Raw genomic sequence first — 24,812 nt, forward strand, 5'->3', positions numbered from 1 at the left:
GCAGGAGCAGAGCTCCAGCAGTTTTATAGCACATGTGCTGAGGTGGACTATGTGGTTTTATGGCTCTCCCCTCTGCTGCAAAGTGGGGAGTTAACCTTTGCTCATTTCTGTATGTTTCTTTTCCCTTCTCACTGGGGAGCTGCATTGCCTGCCCCACTTCATCTACCCCCTGCAAACTGGCTGCCTCTTCTGACGTCTACCTAGGAAAAAGTGGTCAGGTTCTCTTTATCTCAGCGTGAGGCAGCTACACACACCCACACAAACATAAATTGGGGGGGGGAATCCATAACAAAGAGGATTAAGGGCTACAATAAGTATTCAAATCAGCATGTGAAATTTGATTGTCACTATTCCAAAATCAGTGCAGTAGTTCCCAAACTCACTTTAGGGGGCACATTGCCCGAGGACTGGTTTTGTTTTTACCATGTCTCCCCTTATCTTCCTCTCTCCCTTGGCAATCAGCAACGGCAGGTTCTGCCTCCCCCTCCCATCACCATCTCTCAGGAGGCAAAGAGGGTAAGAGGCAGATATGGATAGACTGCTTTAGTTTATGCGTCTTAACAATTTAAGTATTTTTTTTCATTTATACCTCAGTTTTCTTCTTGATGAGGACCCAGACAGTCTCTTTTATCTCCACAACAGACCTGTGAGGTAGGTTAAAATTAGTGGGTTGGATAGGAATAAAAGAGGTATTAGAGCTGGTAGTGTGGAGGGCTCCATCATGACTAAGACTGCTTTTTTAAAAGCCAGGATTCGCTCTTAGTTTGAGGCAAGAAATGCTTTGGTAAAGGAGAACGTGGGCATGAGAAAAACAAACACAAAAACCTGCCAGGCACCATGTTGGGGACCATTGATCTATATGTTTCATATAGTATTTAAGATAGGAGAATTTAAGAACCTATCCAGTGGTTACTAAAAAACTCCAGAAGATATTAGTTTGTTGAAATTTTTGTAAATAATTGGTTTGATCTCAGATTCCAATTCTGAGCCAGCCAGTTAGATTGGTTTACTAAGGCCCCGGTCACACGGGAGGTTTAGGCCCGGAAGAGGGACGGATTGGGGCGCAGCAAATGGGCGCGATCACACTGCAACATCTGGGAAGTGGCGCACACCCGTCCTTGATCCGGCCCTTCAGGCTGAAAATGTGCATAAAAAAAGAACCTGCAAAAGAGCAGGACTTACCTGAAACGCCACAGCAAGCATGGCCATGGGATTGCCGGCGCGCCTGTCTTCAGGAGCATTCGAGGCTCCCGACCGAACTGCGCATGCGCACACATGTGCAGCTGGCTGCCTCGTTCTTCCTTCAGTGGCTCCCCCCCGGCATCTGATTGTGCCGGGGAGCAACTGTGCGGCGGCTCAGGGGATCTGTCTGATCCCGCCACCGCGTGTCTCTTTTGGTGCGGCTCTGAAAAGCCGCACTTTGGCCGTGCTCTCCCCCCCCACCATGTAGCAGGGGCCTAAGTCAATTTATTTTAAAGAAGAACTCAGAGTAGATAAAAATACACAAGACTAGATGTCAATATTCATGAGAAGATCCAAAAATATTAAGGATCTGTCCTAGGAGACTTAGATAAGCTTTAGTAAGTGAAGATTTTTGCCAATACCTATTGAAGTCTTTTCCCATCGTGATTAAATTTGTGTAACCCTGAAGGTTTGGCAGCAAAATATTATGCAAATAATAGCCTACTCAGAAGTCTTTAGAGAGAATTTTTATAGGTTCTTTTTAAAAGAATGCAAAGTAGTGAAATTCAAAGTCATTATGATGTCAATGAGAACTCCACAGATGCAAACTCCTGAATGAAAATTACTTCCATGGCTTTTTTATTTATGTAGGCTGAAAAGGGGAGTTGATATTTTGAAAAATATTGACTATGCTAACCTACCTTTTTTTGGACCTACGTACAATGATTTTGGGGAGTACAAAACCATTCCATGGCATAGAAAATAAGCAATGATTGAAGGTAATGGTGTTGGTCTATTAGGGAAAAAAGTTCCCAAACCAAAAGGCCACGAGATAGTGACCATACTTTTAAGTTCTCCACATTTCTTCATTGGGAAGGATTTTTTTTTTTAAAAAAAACCAAACCAGAAGCAGGGGGAAGAGAGGGTGGAAATAATTCTTAAGGGCATGATGGGAAAGCCCCAGGTCTGTATTTATTTTTTGTTAGAGAAAACAACATCTGACATGGCTTGAGAGATATCCACAGAGTTTGGATTAGGGATGGTCAAGTACCTTATGGCTTGGCTCATGTTCTGATCACTAGGGGTGATCAGGGAAACCATTTAGTGATGGGCTCTTCAGCTGTTTGTGACTATTTGGTACAGACAGAAAAATTCTTGCTGTGTCCCAGCCTTGTGGGATGCAAGAAGAAGGTTTTTTAGGGGGCGGGGTGGTGGTGGTTCAGAACTAATTCTTAGCTGATCCTGCAATCAGCTGAGACTCAGCTTGTCATCTTAAACAGGGCAGCTGCAAATTTGTTTGACACCAGTTTGAGCTATGCCATGCCAAGGTAAAGAGATCTGGGATTTAGCTCACATTTGACTTGTGGCAGTCTAAACCAGTACAGTTGGCTGCCAAACATATATTGGCGCAGGCCTCTTTGTAAGCCGCCCGCCCCTCCCTGAGCCCATGCAGCGAGGAGGGCGGGGTATAAATTGAATAAAATAAATAAATAAATAAATAACACGATCATAACAAAGTTCTCAGAATCCTGAATTTGGATGGTAAGGGAACGGATAAGGAGGAAGTGGAAGTACACATAATATAGCACATGAAAAGCTTCCAAAATATCCCCTTCATCTGCCGGAGACCCTAGAGAACATGTTGCCAGCCAGAAAAACACAAGCCCTAGCTCTGACTTACTGTGTGCCATGTTTGCAGCCCAGATTCAGAGTGGGCAAGGAAGGAGGCCTAAGGGGTCTTGAGGTGGAGCCATTAAGTGGCATGCCCAGTTCAGAGGCTGTCAGCTGGCTCTCACTACCAGGTGGCATAGGGGAGCCACATAGTGGCCGGGGCCCACGTGATCCCCGGGGCTTGCCACTCCTCAGTTTTCCCTTCCCAGCAGGTAGGTTGGAGGGACAGGATTGTTGGGTGGCAGGCGGGATGTCTGATGCCCCATGCTGCATCAATGCTCTTGTTCACTTGTGTTCAATAGAGCTGTAGCCATTTTTTCTTTCCACAAATTTGTTGTCTGGGTTTTCCTTTCACACACACACTTCACTATGGACTTTGGGCCTGCAGTGGAAGGCTGGGTAGCTGGACAAAAATGCCAAGATGGCATTTAGAAATGGGTACATTGATAGTGAACAGAATTACCAAGGGAATGCTGATTAGACTTCACAATACTAACCAAAAAAACCTCTATCCCACTATTATGAAATTGTATTCTGGGATGAGGTGTCTATGGCAGATACCCCCATTCCCTAGCTCCTAAAGCACTGAGAATATTTGTGGAAACACCAACAGTCTTTACCAAAGAATGCCCCTGAATGGGATGTGAAGATGCTACAGATTACAGTGGTCCAGCGATAATCAGGCATGTGGAGTCTAAAGCGGCCAAGATGTACAATTTATGGACTGTACAGATCTTTCTTTACAGTACATCAGACTGCAGCTTTTCCCCGCATTACATCCTCTGCCCAGTCCTCTGTAATTAATATCCAAAATTATTACCTAAATTACAGGTACAGTATTAAAGAAAACTTTTTAATATTCTTGGGCTCATAAAGGCAGGTGGAAGGCATGAAGTTTAGAATAAACACACATTTAATTTAAACTCAGCCACTTGTTACAACAATAGCACTGGCTGAATGAACTTGTTGAGCAGTCTGTGGATTCCTGAACAGTTGCATGCTTCTTTGAAAGTCATCCGCTGGAACATCTGAGTCCTTTCCATAAAGCCATGTCTACACTTAAATCTAGCAAGGCCAAGCAGCGCTCTTTCATATGAGTGCCAGCTTGTGAGATTAACTCATAGCACAGCAGGCGTGGTGTTCTAGACCTCTGTCAAAGCTGCTGTGCTGACAACCTTGGAGCACAAAGCTGTAACTTGAGGAATGAGAACTTCACCTGCTTGCTGATGCAAACACAATGAAGCCGTGCTTAATTAGCATATGCAAATATTGTATACATTGAGCCAGCATGCTTAAACATTTCATCTTGAGCACACACAATCATAGCTGCTACTTATACAAATGTGAAGATTATATTCTGTGTAATGAGCTCTTAATTTTTAAGGATAAATGCCAATCATAATTTGCCTTTGCAAATGGGATTAATTAGAGCTAGTAATAACATATGCAAGCAGAGATAAACTGTGAATCCTGCTTGATCCAGTTATAGGCAGAAGGAAGTCAATGTCACCTCTTTCATTAGAATTTCCCATGAAACAAATGGAAAACCCACTGGCACAAATATTGCTTCAATACTTACTTCAGTAACAGTAGTGGAGGAAAGGGACGTAAATGTCTAAAGGGGTTAAGAACTGATCCTATTAGGGGCAACTTAAAATGAGCTATTTTAACGTGTTACAAGCTGGAAAAATGGTCTGTTGGTCGTTCTGTGTCTTACTGATGCTGGATAAATGACATAATCCTTTTCTTTTTCAGTTTTTTTAAAGCTCAGGGAGACAGTGCTTCCCAGCAGGGTAGCACTGAGGGCAGGCCTGGGTGGGTGCAGCCTACCAGGCTATTTTAAAGAAAAAGATGATAAAGAGTTGGGTTTTATACCCCACTTTTCTCTACCTTAAGGAATCTCGACTCAGTTTACAATTGCCTTCTCAACACAAGTGTAAAGAAAAACAAAAACAGAAGTGCACCATATACAGATTGTATGTGCATCGACTGTAACTTGCGGAAAGAGATCCGTTATACCCCCCTTTCATCCCTGTAGCACACAAGGATAATAACATCCTAGTACACTTCTCAATCCCACAGTTATAGTATACCAAGAGGGAAAGGGTGGAAGAACGAAAAAGGTAGATAGGGGCATCTGGCTTTCAGTTCGCCAGAGTCATTTTATAGCTTTGAAAATTTCTGCTTTAAAACCCCCCCAACACAAACGGATCTCTTTTCTTGCCATCTGCCCAACTTCTCTTTAGTTTGTAATTAGCTTCTAGTGGAACAGCTTTGATTGGTCCCTGCATGTGCATTTTTTAAGACTGTTCTCTGATCCAGCAGTCCTCATGTTCATAAGTAATAGTATGCATTTTAAGATCCACGTCATGCAAGGTTGCGCCATGCAATTGACCGCCGTATGAATGCCAACTTTCATTTTAGTTCTTGTGCTCTGGTCAAGGGTGGGGGAAAAGTAAGAATTGAAGAGCCAAAACTCTCCATCTAGTGGGTTGGATCTAACCAGGCCCGTAGCCAAGATTTTGTAATTTGGGGGGGGCCTGCAAATAAGCCATGGGGCACTGACATCACAAAAATTAAAAAAAAAAATTTAATAAAAATTTTAAAACTCATGCTGGCCAGTTGGAGCAGGCAGGAGCAGTTGGAGCAGGCAGTCACTCATTCATGGAGGTCTCCCAAGGCAGGGCGAGGGGCTCCAGCAGCAACAGGGCAAGGGGGCGGGTGAGTGAGCAGCCCTGGCAGCCGGGCACCATGGAGCTGGCCTCCACTGGCACTCCAGCTGGGCACCCAAACACAGGAGGAGGCAGAAGAGGAAGAGACGCCCTGGCCCAGATCACACAGTGCAACTGTCTCGGCCCCGCGGAAAGTTCCTGCGCTATCAAAGCCCACCGGCCCCATCTTGCCTGCTGGCCCACCTGCTTGGCTGCCTCGTACTGCTTCCGGCAGTAGTGACACCCGAGAAGGGGCGGTGGTGGCGGGGAAGCAAGCTGCACTTGGGGTAGGGGCAGCAGCCGCGTTGGTTCAGCTTCTGTGGAAAGGGGAAAGTAATGTTCAGCGTCACTTGGGGCTAGAGGGCTCCTCGTCCTAGCCTCACAGGAAGAGCAAAGGGGACAAAAGGCTTCCTTTCACAAGACGGTGCGATGTTGAACACCTACCCTCAAGTACTAGAAAAACTTCACAAGCTGTGCTTGGGGAAGGGGCAGCAGGCCTGGGCTAGATAGAAGATGGGGGGGGCTTGATAAGAAGTTGGGGGGCCAGCCCCCCAAATACCCCAATGTAGCTATGGGCCTGGATCTAACCAGCTTTACCACTAGTGAAAAATGGAGGAGGGGAGGTCCTCTTTGACCGTACAAAAGGCTATGGTGGGGATCATGGGCCCTGCATGGACAAAAAGTATGTGGGTCAGAGGCTACAGAAAGGAAGGGAATGGGGCCAGATTGAATGAAAAATCTGGCTGGATCCAACCCAGTTTCTTTTTAATGCTTTCGCCATTTTCAACATGCACATCAATTTTTGCTACTTTTCTCCTAAGTCCTGAACACAGAAAAACCTCTCAAGGAAGCTGTGTGTGTGTGTGTGTGTGTGAATTAAAAAGTGAAAAGATATATTTTTTTTCCTTAATTTGTATACATGTTCAATCAAAACTTCTCCCCTGCTAAATAAATACATTTAGACACCTATTCTCCCACAATGTGGTACCTGCTGTCACAATACAACCTGAACATATGCATGTTTACTCAGAAGTAAGCCATGTTAAACTTAATAGGTCACACTCCCGAGTATAAGACTGAAGCCATTCTCTCTCTCACACACAAAGAGAGAGAGAGAGGGAGAGAGGGAGAGGGAGAGGGAGGGAGGGGAGGGGAGGGGTTTACTAGCTTGGACAATTGCCTGGATTCCAGAAGGGAAGCCAGGCACTTAACTAGCAAAAGCTTGTCTTATAACGCCAAGTAGGACCATTAGCATCAGGTCCCAACGAGGCTTCCAGAATTATAGATTTCCAAAGTTTATGGGTAAATTCCAGGCTCTGGCATCTGGGTTTTCCAGCTGCCAAATTAAGTTCTGTCTGATGCCACAGCTGTTAACTATTTCTCTAGGATGGAAAGAGGGAGATGAATTAGCGAGGGACATGTCAGCTGTAGCAAGAGAAAGTGTTGAGATATTCAATTATGATCATTTCTGTGGCTAATTGCTTATAGATGTGCCAGTGCCTGCTGCGCTGGTAATGCAGTTTCGCTAGCTCAGTGCATACACGTGAAATCTGCAATCAACTCAAGAGGACAGGTAACCTGAGTTTATAGGGATATGAACAGAGAAATGAATTACATTGTAGTTTTCTGTGGTATCTTTCTCGCTTCAGAAAAGGAAAATTGGAATACTTCCGGGATGGCTATTAAATAACTGGTGTTTGCTTTTAATCTATTAGAGAAACAACACTGTCAATATTTATGCAGGGTCAATGATTGCTCTGTACACATGTATGGCCGTGAGACCAGGCATCTTCAGTGGTTGCTGATTTCATAAAACTGGTTAATTTTATATCTCATTTATTCATTTCAAGTATTTCTGAATTTAAAAAAGTATTAAAATGTGTACACAATAAAATTCAAAACCGATATTCATAAAAAGAAAACACAATCCAAAGGTAGCCACTGCCAGTGATAGCGAGTTTTCCTCTGTTCGAGCACCACTTTGAACGACTGAAGAACTGTTCACTTTCTACTGAATACTCAAATTGGCACTAAATTGTATGCAAACGTTCTGCATGAGTGCCTTCTTGCATGCTTCTTCATGAGTGCCTTCTTGCATGGCTGTCTTGTCCCTCCCTCTCCCATTAACTCACTTGCATATTAACTTATAACAGCGGCAATTTCCTTGATTGCTACAATCCTGTTAACATTAAAAGACAGTAGACAGGAAGCTTTGTGGCTTTCCTGTACAATATTCCAGTTTTGAATATTTTGCATACCTGACTCCCAAAGCTGAACTTGTTTTTATGAATTATGTGCTCTTAACTGGCTCACAATTTGCTCATTCTTGCTGTGCCAACCTGAGAACTTTCATCTGACCCTAGGCCACTGAGTGATTAGTGCCATAAACTGCATAGGCACAAAAACAGTGAATACATTCAAAATGTACGAAATTTTTATGCTCCTGATAATCCTTGACTATACATAAACTAAGCAAAACAGTCATCTGTAAGCCTGTACCAACTGTAAGCCCATTTCTTAGCAGGGGCTAGCCACAGTTAACTGTACTACACCTATTCAGAGGTTCTTTCACTGGTTGCCTCTTCCTTTCTGGATCCCATTCACGGTGATGGTGCTTACCTTTAAGTCTCTTCATGACCTGGGGCTAAGGCTGTCAAAGCCCTCGATAGGGCTGTGGGATCCCCTGCTCCCAGATCCTGTTGCCTGCAACTGCTTGGAGCAGCAGAGGGAGATTTTTTTTTTAATTAACCTCATATACTTACTGGAAGCCCATTTCTTAGCAGGGGCTAGCCACAGATAACTGTACTACACCTATTCTGAGGTTCTTTCACTGCTTGCCTCTTCCTTTCTGGATCCAATTCATGGTGATGCTGCTTACCTTTAAGTCTCTTCATGACCTGGGGCTAAGGCTGTCAAAGCCCTCGATAGGGCTGTGGGATCCCCTGCTCCCAGATCCTGTTGCCTGCAACTGCTTGGAGCAGCAGAGGGAGATTTTTTTTTTAATTAACCTCATATACTTACTGGAAGTTCTTGTTGGAAGTGACAAACGGTAGCTCTAGAAAATGCTGAAAACTTTCGACAATTTCTAGAGTCACCCTTTGTCATTTCCAGGGTAGCTCTAGGAATCACCAGAAACTCTATGGTTTCTCTATTTTGGATTTTAATACATGCAGTTCCATGTACTTAATATTAATGGCTTTTAATATTATGTTAATATTAATGGCTGTTTCTAACCTTGGGTCCTGAGTTGTCAGGGAAAAGATGGGTTTGTAAATAATGTTTAAAAATAAAGAAAAGAGCAGCCACCTGGCCACCTACCTTGCTGAACACTGCCAAATGTGCAAACACAAAACTACCTGAAGTGAATGTCATTTTAAACTGAAAAACAGATACTTCAATAGTACTGTATGTTGTGCTTGACACGAGAAAAACAGAAACTAAGCAAGGGAAGCCTGGTTTTCAAGCATCTTATTTTTTTAAAAAAAAAAACCACCCATGTAACTACTAGCTAAAATAGCAGCCAAAACTGACTGAACTCTACCAAATACCCAGACTGGCATAGGTACAGAGTTCCACAGATGAGGTGGCACCCCAGAGATGATCGTGGCTGGATCCTATCTCATCTGGAAGGGGTTATCCAGAGGCCTCCAAAGTGAAGGGCTTAGCTGCTAAACAGCCCTATAGGGAAGTGGGTGATCGCTCAGGTATTCCTATTCAACTGTTTTTGTGGGTCAGAGCCAACATTTGGAACTGTGCTTGTAGATAAATTGGAAGTTTGCAAGGCTATATAAGAACTGGCAAGATATATTTCCTCCTTTAAATAACACCAACAAATAATAAAATGAATTTCCATCTGAATTAACACATTTGCTGCCTTGAATCACAAAAACCAGAATGCTCCCCAGTGTATTCTGTGGAAATGCTACTCAAATGGCCCAGCAGACCACCACTAACCCGTTGCCCCAATGTTGTCTTCTGTCCTGCACACCTAGGGTTGCCAGGGTCCCCCGGCCATTGGAGGAGACTGTGTGTGTGTGGGGGGGGTAGGGTTGCCAGCTCTATTTGGGGAACTCCTGGAGATTTGGGGGTAGAGCCTGGGGAGGACAGGAGCATCAGTGGGGTACAATGCCATAGAGTCCCCCATCCAAAGCATCCTTTTTCTCCAGGGAAACTTATCTTTGTAGTCTGAAGATGAGCTGTAATTCTGGGGGATAGGCTGGCATCCCTATAATCACCCGATATTCCCAGGGGCCTCCGCTGACCCAGAACACACATAGAAAGCAGTCTAACATTGCATCAAGGCCAGTGTGCTCTGCACTGACCTGCAGCAGCTCTCCGGGGCTGAGTCGGAGGTTTTTGACATCATCTATTACCTCATTCTTTTAGCTGGAGATGCCAGAGACTGAGCCCTGCATCTCTATGGTGGGATAAGTATGATACTCCATGAAATGGCATGTAATGTTGAACCTGACTTAAGAAAAAAAGAAGCTATCCACCTTATAACAAAACCATGCCATCAAGTTGGGGGTATTTTCACAGCATCAGTAAAAGCTATTTGCTGAAATGTGGAAGCCAGGTACAAACTGGGATTTCATGGAGATTTTTATTTTCCTTCTATGACTTTAAAGCAGAAAGGCAAAACCAATCAATGAGCAATGCTGGAGTCCATAACTGAACCAGACAACTCTGCTCTAGCAGAATATAAACTATAACTTTTCCCCTCGCAATAACTATTGATTCCTGGTTTCCAGTGCTTTGGAACGATGGGCTTTTATTCTGATAGCTAAGAAGATCTGAGGGAGGTCAGCACACCCGTTCTGACTTCAGGCAAAGAACGCACAGACAGCTCGCAGAGAAAGTTTTAGGGCTGTTAGATGCTCTGGGTAACTTTTATGGTGTGTCACTTTAAAAATAATATTACTGGATCCTATCATATACAATATTTACTGTGTATGATTACTTTCCCAAGTTAATTTCAACATCTTTTCAATACTGGGCTTGACATAACTTATCAGTTTGTGGGGTAGAGGGAAACAATATATTGCAAGAGTATGCAATAAATTGAAGACTGAATCCCTGGTGTTCCAAGTTTTGTTTTGTTTTTTAAAAAAGGTCTTTGCGGGCAGGGCTCTTGAAAACCTGCTCCTGTGTAACAAAGAGCCACTGCTAGCTAAGATGTTGACAGAACAGGATGAGATTTCACCAACTGAAATGTTGGGAATGCTGCCCAATTTTCATGTGTCTCGTAGTGAGGGGTGGCCCCACAGAGAGGATAAAAATATCTATAAGGACAGGCCACCCAGAGATAAGGTATTTCTGTAAATCTGAGGTAACTTCCAGGTTTTCAGAAAAAAATATGATTATTTCTAAACAAATGTACAGATGGAAAAAGGTATTGCAAACATGTGCAAACATCATGGCAAAAAATGACACACAGGTGGCATTTTGCTACAGCGGCCCAAAATAGTGCCTGTGGCAGGACTGGGTATCTTCCAGGTGACCTGTAGTACTGCAGCTCATGGCCAACTAGGTAAGGGTCTACAGTTCTGTCGTGGGCAGTGGCTAGAAAAGCTCTCTAATGGCTGCCACCACTCTGGTATGCGTCTCCTTGAGGGGACCTAGAGTACCACCCAATCCCTTTTTCCACTCCTTTTCCAACAGGTTCCACCTTATAAGTGACTGAATGAGATGTGAGGACCCATGCAGAGTAACAAACAACTTTATTAAAGAGGAATAATAACCACTGTAATAAAGAGAACAGTAAAGGCAGGTACACAAAATACAGCTTCCTAACACATCTATTGTTCCTAGCTGTCTCTGGGTGACTGGCTTCAAGCTGACTCACCCGTTCTGGATGAGGGATCCCTCCATCTGAGCAGCCTCAGCTCTGCTCCCTACGCATGAATACCCTCCCACTTTGGGCAAGGCCTTTTATCCCTTCTTCCTAGGCACCACCATCTACTGGTGCAAGTTTTTCCTCCAAATCCCTTGCTAACCAATTACAGGGTCCAACAAGGGCCTAGGGAATGTAGGCCCTGTAATCACTCTAGTACAGGCTTCCCTATTATAGGCCTAGGATCATGACAAGTCCACTGGCCCTGCCCCCAAGCACATGCAGGACTCACTACTATAGGCTTAGGATCATGACAAGCCCAAGCACACGCAGGATTCTCCAGTCAGTTCAGCCAATCATCTATTCAGGCATACAGTGCAACGAAGCAGTTGACAACACCCTTCCTGTCTCATGGCTCAGACATTCCCCTCAGTACTCCATCTGCCAGCATCTCCCATCTGTAGCCTTGCCTTAACAAGCACTCTGGCTTGGCGGCTTGGCTGCCCCGCTGCCCTCACCTACTCCCAGCTGCTGCTATTGGCTGCTGGCTCTGTTGTCTCCAAGGTTGTTAGCCCTCACCTGCTCCACCTGGGGTTTGTCTTGCCTTTTCTGAGCAAGCTTCTTAGAGCTGCTGGAGAACCCTTTTGCTTCCAGCTGTGCCTTAGGGCTTTCCTCATGAGGAGCACCTCATGACCTCTGGCAAGCGGGTTCCCTCTTCAACCTGTCCCTGACACAGTGCCCAGTGTTGTGTGGCCAACACCAGAAGGTTAAGAAATGCAGACGAGGATGCAGGAAAAGATGAGGGATGAGGCCACAAGGAGGTGGCAGGAGATGCTGAAGGGGAAGTGGGGGGTGGGGGGTGAGCCAGGATGGAAACGAAAGAGGAAATACAGGTATGTTCTGTACTCACCAAGTAATCATCTACATGTCTGAGAAACAGCAATCACTGAGCTAATCCCAGCAACAGAGCTTTCTGTAGATCTTACTTCAAGCACAATGGGTACCAAAAACTCTCAGATATGAGACACTGATTGTTGAATGAGCGTTATACAGGCTAGTGTGAATCAGCCCTAAGTTTTTACCTAATGGCTTTAAATGAGTGCAAATCTTTTCCCAGGTCACAGAACTAGCACTGCATATAATCAAGCTTCAAAGTGCAACCTTACTTGTTGGGAATTTATCTTCAGTTATCATTTCATATTTCTGAGCAATGTTCTTGGAAACATCTAAATACAGTACCTTTTGATTTTTCCCCCCTTTTCCAGAACAATGTGTTAATGTTCCCAAATCCCTTTTATAATCTGTTACCTTCATGTACCATCTTCCTGTTGCATCATTAATGTTAATGTTCTGTTTTATTCTTAACAAGCAGGAATTTCCATTACCATGGGAGGGGGGATGAATAAATGAACTCTAAAGCTGCACAATATTAAAATTGTATATACAGTTCACAGTCAGCATGCAGTGCTCATATATATTTCTATTAGAATAGCTGGATAGATAGCAGCAGGTCAAGGATGAAAATCAAGATAATCTATCCAGCTTCCATTATTTGCATTATGTATGTCACAGAGGGTGTGATGTGTGCTAGTGGGATAATATCCCTCTAAGCTCTTACAGTTTAAATATGCTTACAGTTTAAGGTGCATTGGAAAGCATAATGCACAGCCCAGCCTAGGAAAATCTGTATCATATTCTTAATACAAATCCTATTTTAACCCCAGGCTAAAACTACTAGGTGTCATAAAAGGTACTTAATGTATCAGTAAAATTTCTCATGTCTCCAACTATCCAATCAGTTTGTGTTAACATCACACTTTCCCATTTGAGTCATGTTCAAGGTTTGCACAGGAAGAGTAATAGTCCTCAACTGGATCCCGGGGCTCACTTTCTGGCTCTAAGCAGTCTGGGTCGGGAAAGGGAAGCACCCAGCCAGCCCTCGAGGACAACTCTCCCATTGCCATCTATTCTTTCTTCTAGTAGAATTCATATACAGCTACTTTTGATTAAGTGCAATGAAAGAAGCATGTTGCTTTGTAAGTATTACGGGGTCAACATCACCTTTCCTACCTTCAGTCACAGAGTTCATTACAAGTTGTGCCAGCAGCTCAGCAGGCTCCTGTGCTCACTTCTTCCTTGCTCACCTTCACCTGAAACATAGTCCTATCGTGTCACTTCCTGTTTCTCCCTGCCAACCTTCTGGTGGGACCTGGAGATCTCCTGGAATTACACCCAGTTTTCAGACTACAGAGGCCAGTTCCCCTGGAGAAAAGGACTGATCTGAGGGTGGACTCTGTGGCATTATATCCCACTGAGGTCTCTCCCCTTCCTGAAACCTGCCCTCCGCAGGCTCTAACCCCGCCCCCCAAATCTTAAGGAATTTCCCAACCTGGTATTGGCAACCCTTTTTCTCACCCAAAACTCAAACCCAATTCTATTCTGAATCAAATGGGACTCCACCTACCTTCTCCCCCGAGTGATCTATAATCTATTTGCGCTACTTATTTTACATCACTGATCTTTCTGCTCTTCCCTATTTTTTTTTTTTAATTTAGATCTGTGTGGCCCATTCCACTCTTGGTCTGAGCAATCTGCTTATTCTGCGGATGGCGTCACTACTATATTTTTTGGGGGGGAAGCATCCTAGAATGCTCTTTTTTTGAAGAGAATTTCCCGAAACCCACAAAATCAGCACAAATCCAGGGAAGAGTCCACTTAGGTCCAAGGTAAGTATGTACTATACCAGGTTTTTTAAAACAACAACAACAACAACACAACAGTCAGCACAACTTGTTAGACAGCAAACATTTATGAACAGTGTGATAAATACCTTAGGTTCAGGCAGTAGATGTGATTTCCTCCTTGAGCTGCCTTGAGTCCTTTGCTGGAAAAAGTTGGGCTGGAAATATCTTCAATAGATATGTAAAATCAGTTCCTCACATGTTATTACACCAAGATACATGGTTATCTTCAATGAGTTTGGGCACTCCTATTTTTAAGGGCACTTTAGGTATGCCATGGTGCCTCATAAGCAAGAGAATGAGATAGTAACAATGCTGAGATGGTAGAATGGACTGTTCCACTTCAGATTACAGGTCCTTGTGGAAAGTGTGATAAAGCCATAGCTGATTTATGGCAGTGTCATAGGGCTTTCAAGTAGGGTGCCACCTGGAGATCTCCCACTATTACAATTGATTTCCTGTGTACCAAGATTAGTTCCCCTGGAGAAAACAGTAGTTCTGAAATATGGGCTTTGTGGAATTATACCAGCTGAGGTCTCTCACCTCCCCAAACCCTGCTGTTACCAGACTCAACTGTTCCCAACCCAGAGCTAGCAACCATAATTTCAAGGCAAGAGATGTTCAAAGGTGGTTTGCCACTGCCTGCCTCTGTGTAGCGATTTTGGACTTCCTTGATGGTATCCCATCCAAATACTAACCAGGGCCAAATCTGCTTAGCTTCCGAGATCTGGTGAGACTGGGCTAGCCTGGGCCATCCTGGTCAGGGCTCACACTGCAGATACAGGATCAAATTTAGGAATTCTCCCCTATGTTAAAAAAAAAATAATCCTTGCAAATAGAAATCTGTCACAGTAAACAGGGCCAGGGGCTGCTGTGCTAGTTTTATGCATGCATGGATGCTTTTTTTAATAAGAAGGAGCATTCAGGGTTGGTATTCACCACCTGCAGTCTCAGTGCTGCAATCTGTGTGCGAACCCAGCATAATATATCAGAATGGCATTAAAATTACAAATTTGCAGATGAGATTAGGGGGAGGAATATTAAGCTCTACATTAATTCAATGATACCGCTATATAAATTTGACCTTCTGATGTCAAAATCAGTAAAACAAAAAAGAGTACGTTTCCTTCATCACCCAAATCAGTCAATCTTGGAGAAATTAAATTTAAAAGATCAGAGGGTGACAGTTCAGTAATGAAGAGGCAAAAGTGGCAAAATCCATAATGATTTATTTGAGGCAGACTCTACCAAAACAGATTTTTCATTTGAAGCCTCACACGCTTATGATTATCTCTTTCTACATATTCACTTTTTAGTGTTCTCTGAAGTTTCATTTTAGTCCCATTATTATGTTTTCATTGACTTTAACATTCATGTGACAAATGATGATTTGCAACATTATTAAACGGATTTGCATCACACTTGGGTTTTAGATAAGAGATGCTCTTTAAAATCTAAAATGGAATCCAGCAACTAAGAAACTTACGCCAGAAATCTGGGACCCCAATTTAGATCTTGGATCACACTGTGCAGTTTGAAATGTCAAGGGGAGGAAAGAGGACAAATTTTCTTTGGAACATGAACACGTTTCCTTCCAAGTTCAACTTGGATACTAATGACGCACGCTTTCCCCCCCTTACCTTGGAAATTTTACTAATAAACACTTTGTAGAGTTTAACCTATATTTATTTAGGTCATTTTTATGCAAATTGATGTTCAATCCTGCCAACGTATGGGCTACTCAGTTAACTTGTCAATCATCCAGAAACCTTGGTCATCCTCCTATTTTAATAACAGCAGAAATGTAGCTCCATTTACATAAGAAAGTGTTACAATTTATATATTCTATAGAGCATAATTAAAATATTAACATCCCACCTTTCCTTTTGGCTCATATTTAAAGCCTTCCTCCAATCTAGAGAGGCTTTCTTTTAGAGGAAGACTAACTGGTACATGGTTGGATCCATCCCATTATGTGTTTCCATATGAAAGGTGGTAAGACTGAAAAGAATAATTTAACACTAGCACCACAATCCTAATAATTTTTATATGTGAAAATATGTTATTTCAGTTTCAAGGGAATGTCTAAGAACATTTGCTTAGGAGCTCAGCTACCATCTCGAAGAAAACCCGACCATTGCACAGAAAGAGTCTAGAGGCACTTAAAAATGCCACTTTCTGCAATTTTAAGTCACTGTCTTTAATTTGCCTTTCGTTCTGCAAAGCAGTAGCAGTAGAAAAGACTAACAAAATTTGTGGTAGGGTATGCATTTTTGTGAGTCACTGCTCACTTCTTCAGATATCTGAAGAACATCTGAAGAAGATATCTGAAGAAGTGAGCAGTGACACATGAAAGCTCATACCCTATCACAAATGTTGATAGTCTTTAAAGTGCTACTGTACTCTTACTCTTTTCTACTGGACAAACACTTGTCAGGGATGCTTTAGGCTGATCCTGCATTGAGCAGGGGGTTAGACTGGATTGCCTGTATGGTCCCTTTCAGCTCTATGAGTCATTTAGAAATGGGCAAAATCCACCCATTTGATTCAGAATGAGGCAGGTCTTTCAGATTCTTGTTTTGTTTTCATTCTCATGAAAACCTTGGGCATTTCCCAAGAAATTTCCAGTGTTTGAAGGGCGCAGACAGGGAGACCTTAACTATAGTGAACTATCTTCCTCTCCTTCTGTGACGGATTCCAAAAAGGGAACACCTAGAGAAAAGCGATGTGCAGACATAGGGCAGTGTGGAGAGATGGAATGTTTGGGAGGTTGATGGGCAGAAAACGGACAGAGAGGGGTTGGAGGACGGAGAGTGAGTGAGGAGGTTGTGGGCGGTTGGAGGCTAACAGCCATTGGGAACTGACACATTTTGGGAAGAATCCAAGAGAGGGGTTTAATTGTTGGAACCTTTGGAACGTGTATCTGATTAAGGTTGTGCTGGAGGAAAATGAGAGATGTCACAGTAAATCCATTTTATTCTTATAAACAATGGAGTCCGGTCACTAATTTCCGCCAGTTTTAAGAGCCTTGGAGTGAACCAAGAGAGTTTCATCACGAAGAACGAAACCAGTGGGTAAGTGGTCCCCGCTACTACCCGAAGCTAGCAGTGTCCCGCGTAAGAGTGGTGTCCAAAAGGTGGTGGCCTGTAAGAGCCCGTGACACCTTCCCTCCAATTTTTTGCTGTGTTGGGGGAACATGAAAGAAACCAGTAGCTGGGATATTAGCTAAAAAAAAAAATCTTTGTATCTTTTCACTCTTGAACAAAGGGCTGAACATGCAACTCTCTGCTGCATGCAGGAACTCTGGGAACTGTGGGTTTTTTTGTTCAATTCACCAGTATGTGCATCAATTTTAAAAGTCCTCCCTTTATAGAAAGATACAAACAGACTTAGAGGTTTGCTTTAGGGATGCCATTCCCCAGTTGGGGGTGGGGTATCCCCCGATTTTCGAGCCTCTTTCCCGCTGCCAGCCAACTGCCTGGCGGGGGGAAATCCTGCCCCCCAATGTGATGTAATGATGTCACACGGAAGTGACACCATCACATTGGCACTGCCGCATAGCGATGCCGTGGTATTTTGGGCAAAACTCTATGGTAACCATCGAGTTTTGCCCAAAATACCAGAGTGTCTCCGTGCTGACATGATGATGTCACTTCCATGAGATGTTGTCATGTCACACACATGTTGTGTGCTCCCCCCACTTCCAAAAAGTCCCTCACCGTTCCCTGTCACCAGGTTGATCTGACTTGGCAACCCTAGTTTGCCTGCATAATTTTTTTAAAAAATAAAGTATTACAATATGAACTTTCCCCCCCTACAACCTTTGGTCAATATGTGAGGATTTTTTAAAAGCAAGAGTCATGTCAGCAATGTCTACATTCAAATAAGTCATAGCTTCAAGCCTACTTGCTGTTTTTCCTGTATTCCCCCCAAGTTAATGAGGTTTAAAATGTGCAGGAAGAGAGATGAGGAAGTGTTACCAGGTATGGCCTGGCAAATGGACATGGAGGTGTGCCATCAGCAACAGCTGGGGAAAATGAGGAAGTGACATCACACCTCTCAAGGGATTGCTGGAAACTCTATGAAAACTGTCAAGGATGACAGAGAACCCACAACTAGTCCTCTCCCCGAAAAAGAACAAAAATAAAAATTCAACCCATTATTTTGAGCTGGCTTTGCTGGGAGGGCGGGGTAAAAATCTAAATAAATAAATGAGTAAACATGGATTTCAGCAACCTGAGTTAGCATTCAGATTGATATTCTACAGGTGAAACCAGTTAAGAAGTTGTAATACTTCTTTTAGATTTTGCTGATGTATAGGATCCATTCTGTTGGACAGATTGCTACCCTTGAGAGAGGGAAATGTATAATAAGTCATCTACCAATGCAGCTTATGTCTTCAGAAACTTCTGTATCCATAAATATAACATTATAGTATACCACTCACCTTCACCTCTTCAGCCAAAGGAAATGTATTCTGATGTAATCCAAGGCACTGAGAGAACACATATACCCATCATTTTATGAAGATGGATGGTTGCCAAAACCATCTCTCACCTCATGATAGGATGGTGGGATGTTGCCTTCATTTTGACTCCCGTTGTTTCATATCTTCTTGATAAAACAAGCATGCATTTAAGAAAGTTTATTGGGATCTTTGTTTGTCCAGATGCATCCTATTACATCACATTGCTTGATACTCCATCATTTAATGATAATAATTTTAATAAATCAGTGCATGATAATTTATATGTGGAACTTTCATAAAGGCTGCTACAGTTCCCTTTATTTTGAAATATTCAACCTTTGCTTCCATTCTGAAAGACAGTGAATCACAAAGTGTTATTCTCATATCTTCCCAGTTTTACCCTTTCTGCCTTGCCATTAGGAGCTTAGAGTTAGTGGTGTACTTGCTTTTTTTAAAAAAAAGAAAAGAAAACGATGCTCACCTCTTAATGTTTCCAGGAAATACCACATAACAAATTCTACAACGGAAATACTTCAGTAGAAACATTCTTGTGGCATGAAATGATGTGGAACTGTCCCAAAACTCAGTGGTAGAATACACACATTCTAGGACTGGGGATAAATGTGAAACTATAGCACCATTTTATAGGTGAATCTCCTAAATTACAGTAAAAAAAAATAACCATCCTATATACATGGAACAATGCAATGTTCTGTTCTGTAGGGATTATCTCTCCCTACTTTCTCTGTCATATAACCTATGTCACTTGCCTAAATCTTCATAATTACAGGAGATTTTAACACAAAGGCAGTTACCAGTAGCCTCATGTACATGCACTTCATATTTGGGAACCATTATAACTATTTGAATGCTTGGAATATGAAATCTCTCCAACCTGAAAATGTGAACACGAATCTGAGGCAAGGCCAGAGCCTTATGACTTTGTGCGTTGGCTTCCACAAGGGCCAGGGTCTCTCTGTCTGCAAACAAGCCTCCCATTCACTAGACTCCCCCACCAGCCCTTTTGCTTCTCCTAAACATACCTAGCCGCAAAACAATGATAGGAGTATTAAAGTGTCTCCCTCTACTATTCCAAATCCATATGTGTTCAATTCCTCCTCTAGACCGGTGGTTCTCAACTAGCAGTATATGTATCAGTGGTGGGACATGGAACTAGTCTAGGTGGGATGTAGGGTTTTCATAACAGTGACTAAGAATTCACTCTCTCTTAAACCGATTTCACACAAGAGCTGCGCCGTGGTAGCGCCTCCCTTTGCCCCGCTTCTATTGGTCAATTTCCCACTCGAAGCCGCACGGCTGCATTTTGACCCACAGCTTCATCCAATTTTCCCTGCGGTTTCATGACCCTCAAAAACTAGGATCACAAAACCGTGGGGAAAATTGGGCGAAGCTGCGGGTCAAAATGCGGCCACGCAGCTTCGAGTGGGAAATTGACCAAAAGGGAGGCATGACCGCAGTGCCGCTCTTGTGTGAAATCAGTCTTAGTCCCCATGTCCACCTGCATGTGAGACTTGCTGTCTCCTGCTTACCCTACCTGTATGCCTTTCTGGTATGATACCAGTTACCCTGGACACTTGAATTTCTCCTAATCCCCTCCCCTGTTCCTCTTGCCTACCAACAAGGGTTTCTGATGTACTGCTGCCTGCCTACCCTACCTGCCAGGGATTATCAATTATGTTTCTGCATATCCTCCAATTTTACGATTACCATCAGCAAAAATGATACTCAACAGTATTATTACAATTTTCAGCTACTAACGTAATTATTATATTTGTTTGCTTGTGTTTTAAAGCCATAGCAATTAAATTTACTCCCACTGTTTACAGTGTTTTAAATCTCCTTTAAACTCACCACAAATACTAAACAGAATAAAGAATGCCAGTAACTATATAAGGTTGTTCCTGGAAAAAGCAGGCTTTCTGTTTCTATCATGGTGGGAACCAGGTTCTTTGATAGAGTGATTGGTGGGAGGTAAGATAAAAAATGTTTGAGAATCACTGCTGTAGAAAACCAGAAATAAAAACCCCATGAAATTTATGCTTATTTTAAAATTCATGGAGTAAACTTAAATAATGCAGAATGCCTTTCTTGATTAAACTTGAGTGAACTATAGGCTGAACATGATCCATTAACATGGAGTGACCAAGGTGGAGGAATGCATCATGCTCACTTCCTGATACCCCAGAACAATCAAGAGAATACTAGAACTTTGGTGCTGGGAGGTCATGATCTGCATATGGGGTGGCACGCGTATATATGGTACAGGAAGGATAAGATCTATTCAAATTTTGGAAGACATATGTTAAGAGGAGCATTGAATAAAATCTGGAGCAATATTAAAGAGAACTTTTATAGGAAAATTCCAAGATGGGTCTCCCCCCCTAGAAGCTTTTATCAGTCCATCTTTAATAACAATGAGTAAGAAGGAAAGCTACCAAACTTTATTAAGTAGAAACAATAAGCTAAAATCAGAAGAAAGATTAGTACGAGAAAATAATTTATCATGGTGGGAACAGATAATGTTAAGGGATAGATATAAAAAAGATATGATTGGGGGTTTTGAAGAACAAAATAATGAACTAGACAAGATCTGGCTATCTTCAAACGATAAACTAATTCAGAAGTTGTATGGATTTCTGTTGGATGAATATGAACAAGATAAAACAATTAAACATGTAAGGGTGATATGGATGAAAGATCTAGGAGAGAGTACAGAGGTTGAACAATGGATTAAAATTTGGAATTCGGTTAAATATATGAGAGCCATAGCTTATAAGGAAAAAGTATGCAAGATGGTACACAGATGGTATTTGTCCCCAGATAAAATAGCTAAATGTTATCCGGGGTGTTCCAGCCAATGCTGGAAGTGCAATGCTAAAGTGGGGACATTCTACCATATGTGGTGGAAATGTGGCAAAGTACAAGGTTACTGGAGAATGATACAAAAAATAGTGCAAGAAATAATGGATAAAAATTTAGCATTAAAACCTGAAATATATCTGCTCAATATGCTTCCGAATGGATATAATCAGCAAGTAAAATACCTGTTGTCATATATATTAACTGCTGCGCGGTTACTTCTGGCAAAAAATTGGAAAAGTGATGTAATACCCTCAAGAGAAGATCTAGCATTGAAAATGTTAGAATTAGCACAAATGGACAATTTGAGCCTGATGCTCCAAAATAAAAATGAAAAGGTACATGATAAAAGATGGATAAAGGTCCAAGCCCCGTGCAGCCTTGCCACCGGCTCCCGGGGGATGGGGAGGCGGGGGGGGGGAGAGAGAGAAGGCTGCACAGGGCTTGGGTCTCTGAGATCCAAGCCCCGTGAAGCCTTGCTCTTGGGGCGAGGGCTGCACTGCAGAGGAGGGGGGAGGAGGGAGCCGGGAGCTTTCCACCCCCCCTGCACACATTCAGCATGTGCGCACACGCGCACACACACACCCGCCTGCACACACTCAGCGCCTTCGCTCTATAAGACGCACACACTTCCCCCCCACTTTTTTTTTGAGAAAAAGTGCGTCTTTTGGAGTGAAAAATACGGTAGTTAATGGTTAAGACTCTAGTGTATGGATAAAAGCATACGTGGAATGTAAATAATGTTGATAACTGAAAATAAAAACGTTTAAAAAAAGATTTGTACAACTGCCCTTGCTGACTAGACAAGGGAGTGAAAAATGAATGGAAAGTAGATGTATGGACAATATCATTGGATGAAACATTGCTATTTGACTTCAGCCTTTCAAGTCATTGTACCAGACTGTGGCAAAAGCCAGGAGGAGATCTTCATTTGAGTCTGGTCCTGGCAGAGATTAGCTACAAGAATAATTTTTAAGCAATAGGTCCAGATCATTTCTAAGTGTGAGCATCTCTAGGTATGTACAGAGTGTCCATCTATCAAATCAGCAGGGGAGGGCAGAGGCCGTGACTTCCAGTCAGTTTTGAGGCAGAGAACCTTTCACAGTTCAGGCATTTTAGCACTGCATATAGGTTTCCAATGTACACATCAATCACATTCCTATAAAGCACTCTTATCCAGTGTTCCCTCTAAGCTGAGTTTAGTGTGAGCTAGCTCACAGTTTTTAGCCTCCAGCTCACACATTTTTGTCTTAGCTCAGGAAGGATGGCTCCAGAGCAAACTGCTCTTGGTTCTTCTGCATGCAGAGAACTTATCTTTTTTCTCTGTGCATGCACAGAATAAAAATAAGACACTTCCCACAGCACACAGACATTCCTAGTACTAGAAGAGTGACATCTTTCTCTCCATGTTTGGTCAGTCACTGTAAGACCCACCCTTAGAAATGGCCATCAGCCAGCACCCAAGTTTACCCTCTTCTGATTTTCTTTACTTCTAATTTCTGTACTTCTTTTAATTAAAAAAAAAAACTTGAAGAAGAATCGATGTGTATTATTAGTTCAAGCTATCATACAAGGACTGGGGGGGGGGAGTACAACTTTAGTAAGTATGGAATTAAATATATCAGAATTGTTATAGGATTACTGCTTAGAACTGAGAAATTGTTGCTTAAGCTCATTATCCCAGGAAAGGTTCAATATTATATCCAGATTTGCATTGTAATGACATTCACAATGTTAACATCTTTTGAGCTTGATAGTTCACGAAACCGCCTGCAGACTGGAGTGGTACAGCTTGGGAGTAATTTTACTACTGATGAGCTGGTTGTCCAGACAGATCTAAGTATATAAGGAAATGCTTTGGGAAACGTTCTAGGATAGCAGGTAGCTATCAGGGATGCCTTAGATGTAGTTTAGCTTGCCTTACTCCCATGGGGTAGATCAGCTGCCAGCAGGGCCTATTTCATTTATGGGTCTATTTCCAACTACAGTAGCAGATCCACTGAGGATACCAACAGTCATGTTGAGCAGGGGAAGAGAAGAAATCCAACTGAGTAATATTTCCCCATGGGTGTACTATTTGTCACTAATTGTACTATTAGACTGGGAAAAGGGTAGGATTTAGTTCAGAAAGTCATAGCATTAATTAAATACTGAGCAGGAAAAAAGAGAAAGATCAGCAAAGAGGGAGAGGCTGAAAAAAAGAAAGAAAAATCACAAGGGGTTGGCAACTGGAGCCCCATGGGCTAAATCTGACCCACAGAGAGGGGTCCTCTAGCGCCTGATAGTTAAAACCAGAAGCATAAACCAAGTTGGTATAGTGCATTAAACCAAGTTGGTATAGTGTTTAGAGTGGGATCCAGTCTGGTGCACTGGTTAAAGGGTTGGACCGGAGCTCAAATTTGTACTTAACCATGTAGTTCACTTAGGGTTGCCAGTTCCAGGTTGGGAAATACCTGGAGATTTTGGGGGTGGAACCTGAGTAGGGCAGGGTTTTAGGAGGGGAAGGACTTCAATGGGGTATAATGCCATAGAGTCCACCTTCCAAGGTGGCCATTTTCTCCAGGTGAACTGATCTCTGTTGCCTGGAGAATAGTTGTAATCCCAGGAGATCTCCAGCACCACCTGGAGGTTGGCAACTGTACATTCACTAGATGACCCTAGGGCAGTTACTCTCTCAGACTAACCTATCACAAAGGGTGGTTGTAAGGAGAAAGGGAGGGAGGTGAGAAGATTGTACTTTGTCTTGAACTCCTTGCAGGAAGAAGGGTTGTATAAAAATGTGATACACAGAAATATTAGTCTTAGACTGATAAGTCCTGGGTTTGAATCCCTGCTTTTGTCAGTCATATTCTCCTAGTTTAATCTATTTCTCAGAATGGTTGTAAGGGAAGAAATGTGATAGTCTTTGGAGGAAAGGTACAATATAACTGCAGAATCAATAAACCACAAGTATTTATTGACTGTATTACAGAACACTCTTGGCTAAAACAAACCTTCCTCTGACAAATGAAGCATCCAATGAAATGTTAAAGTTGTGAAAGGACCACAGAACTTTCTTCACTGGGCACTGCTCATCCCTTGAGACCTCTGTCGCTAAGCATTTTACTCATACCCCCAATGTAAACACAAATTCCTTGTAGGTTTAAATATGGAATACAAGATAATTTCCTCCACACCCAACCAAGGATTATACAACCATACACGTTATGGAGAAGTAATTATATTTTATTTTGGTAATGCAAAATCTAATAATAATTTATTGGTAATAATTTAATAAAATATTTCTTAATGCAGCAAAGAACAGTGGAAATACTTTTGTTTGATAC

At 42.5% G+C, this 24,812-nt stretch overlaps 1 protein-coding gene across 1 annotated transcript in view; it reads right to left on the reverse strand.

Moving 5' to 3' along the window:
* Positions 1-24,812, reverse strand: part of CCSER1 (coiled-coil serine rich protein 1) — a 934,040-nt gene that overhangs the window by 401,486 nt on the left and 507,742 nt on the right. The gene's annotated exons all lie outside the window — the stretch shown is intronic.

This window comes from Gekko japonicus, unplaced genomic scaffold (genome assembly GCF_001447785.1).
Source record: "Gekko japonicus isolate JY-2015 unplaced genomic scaffold, Gekko_japonicus_V1.1 scaffold387, whole genome shotgun sequence".
NCBI lineage: Eukaryota > Metazoa > Chordata > Lepidosauria > Squamata > Gekkonidae > Gekko > Gekko japonicus.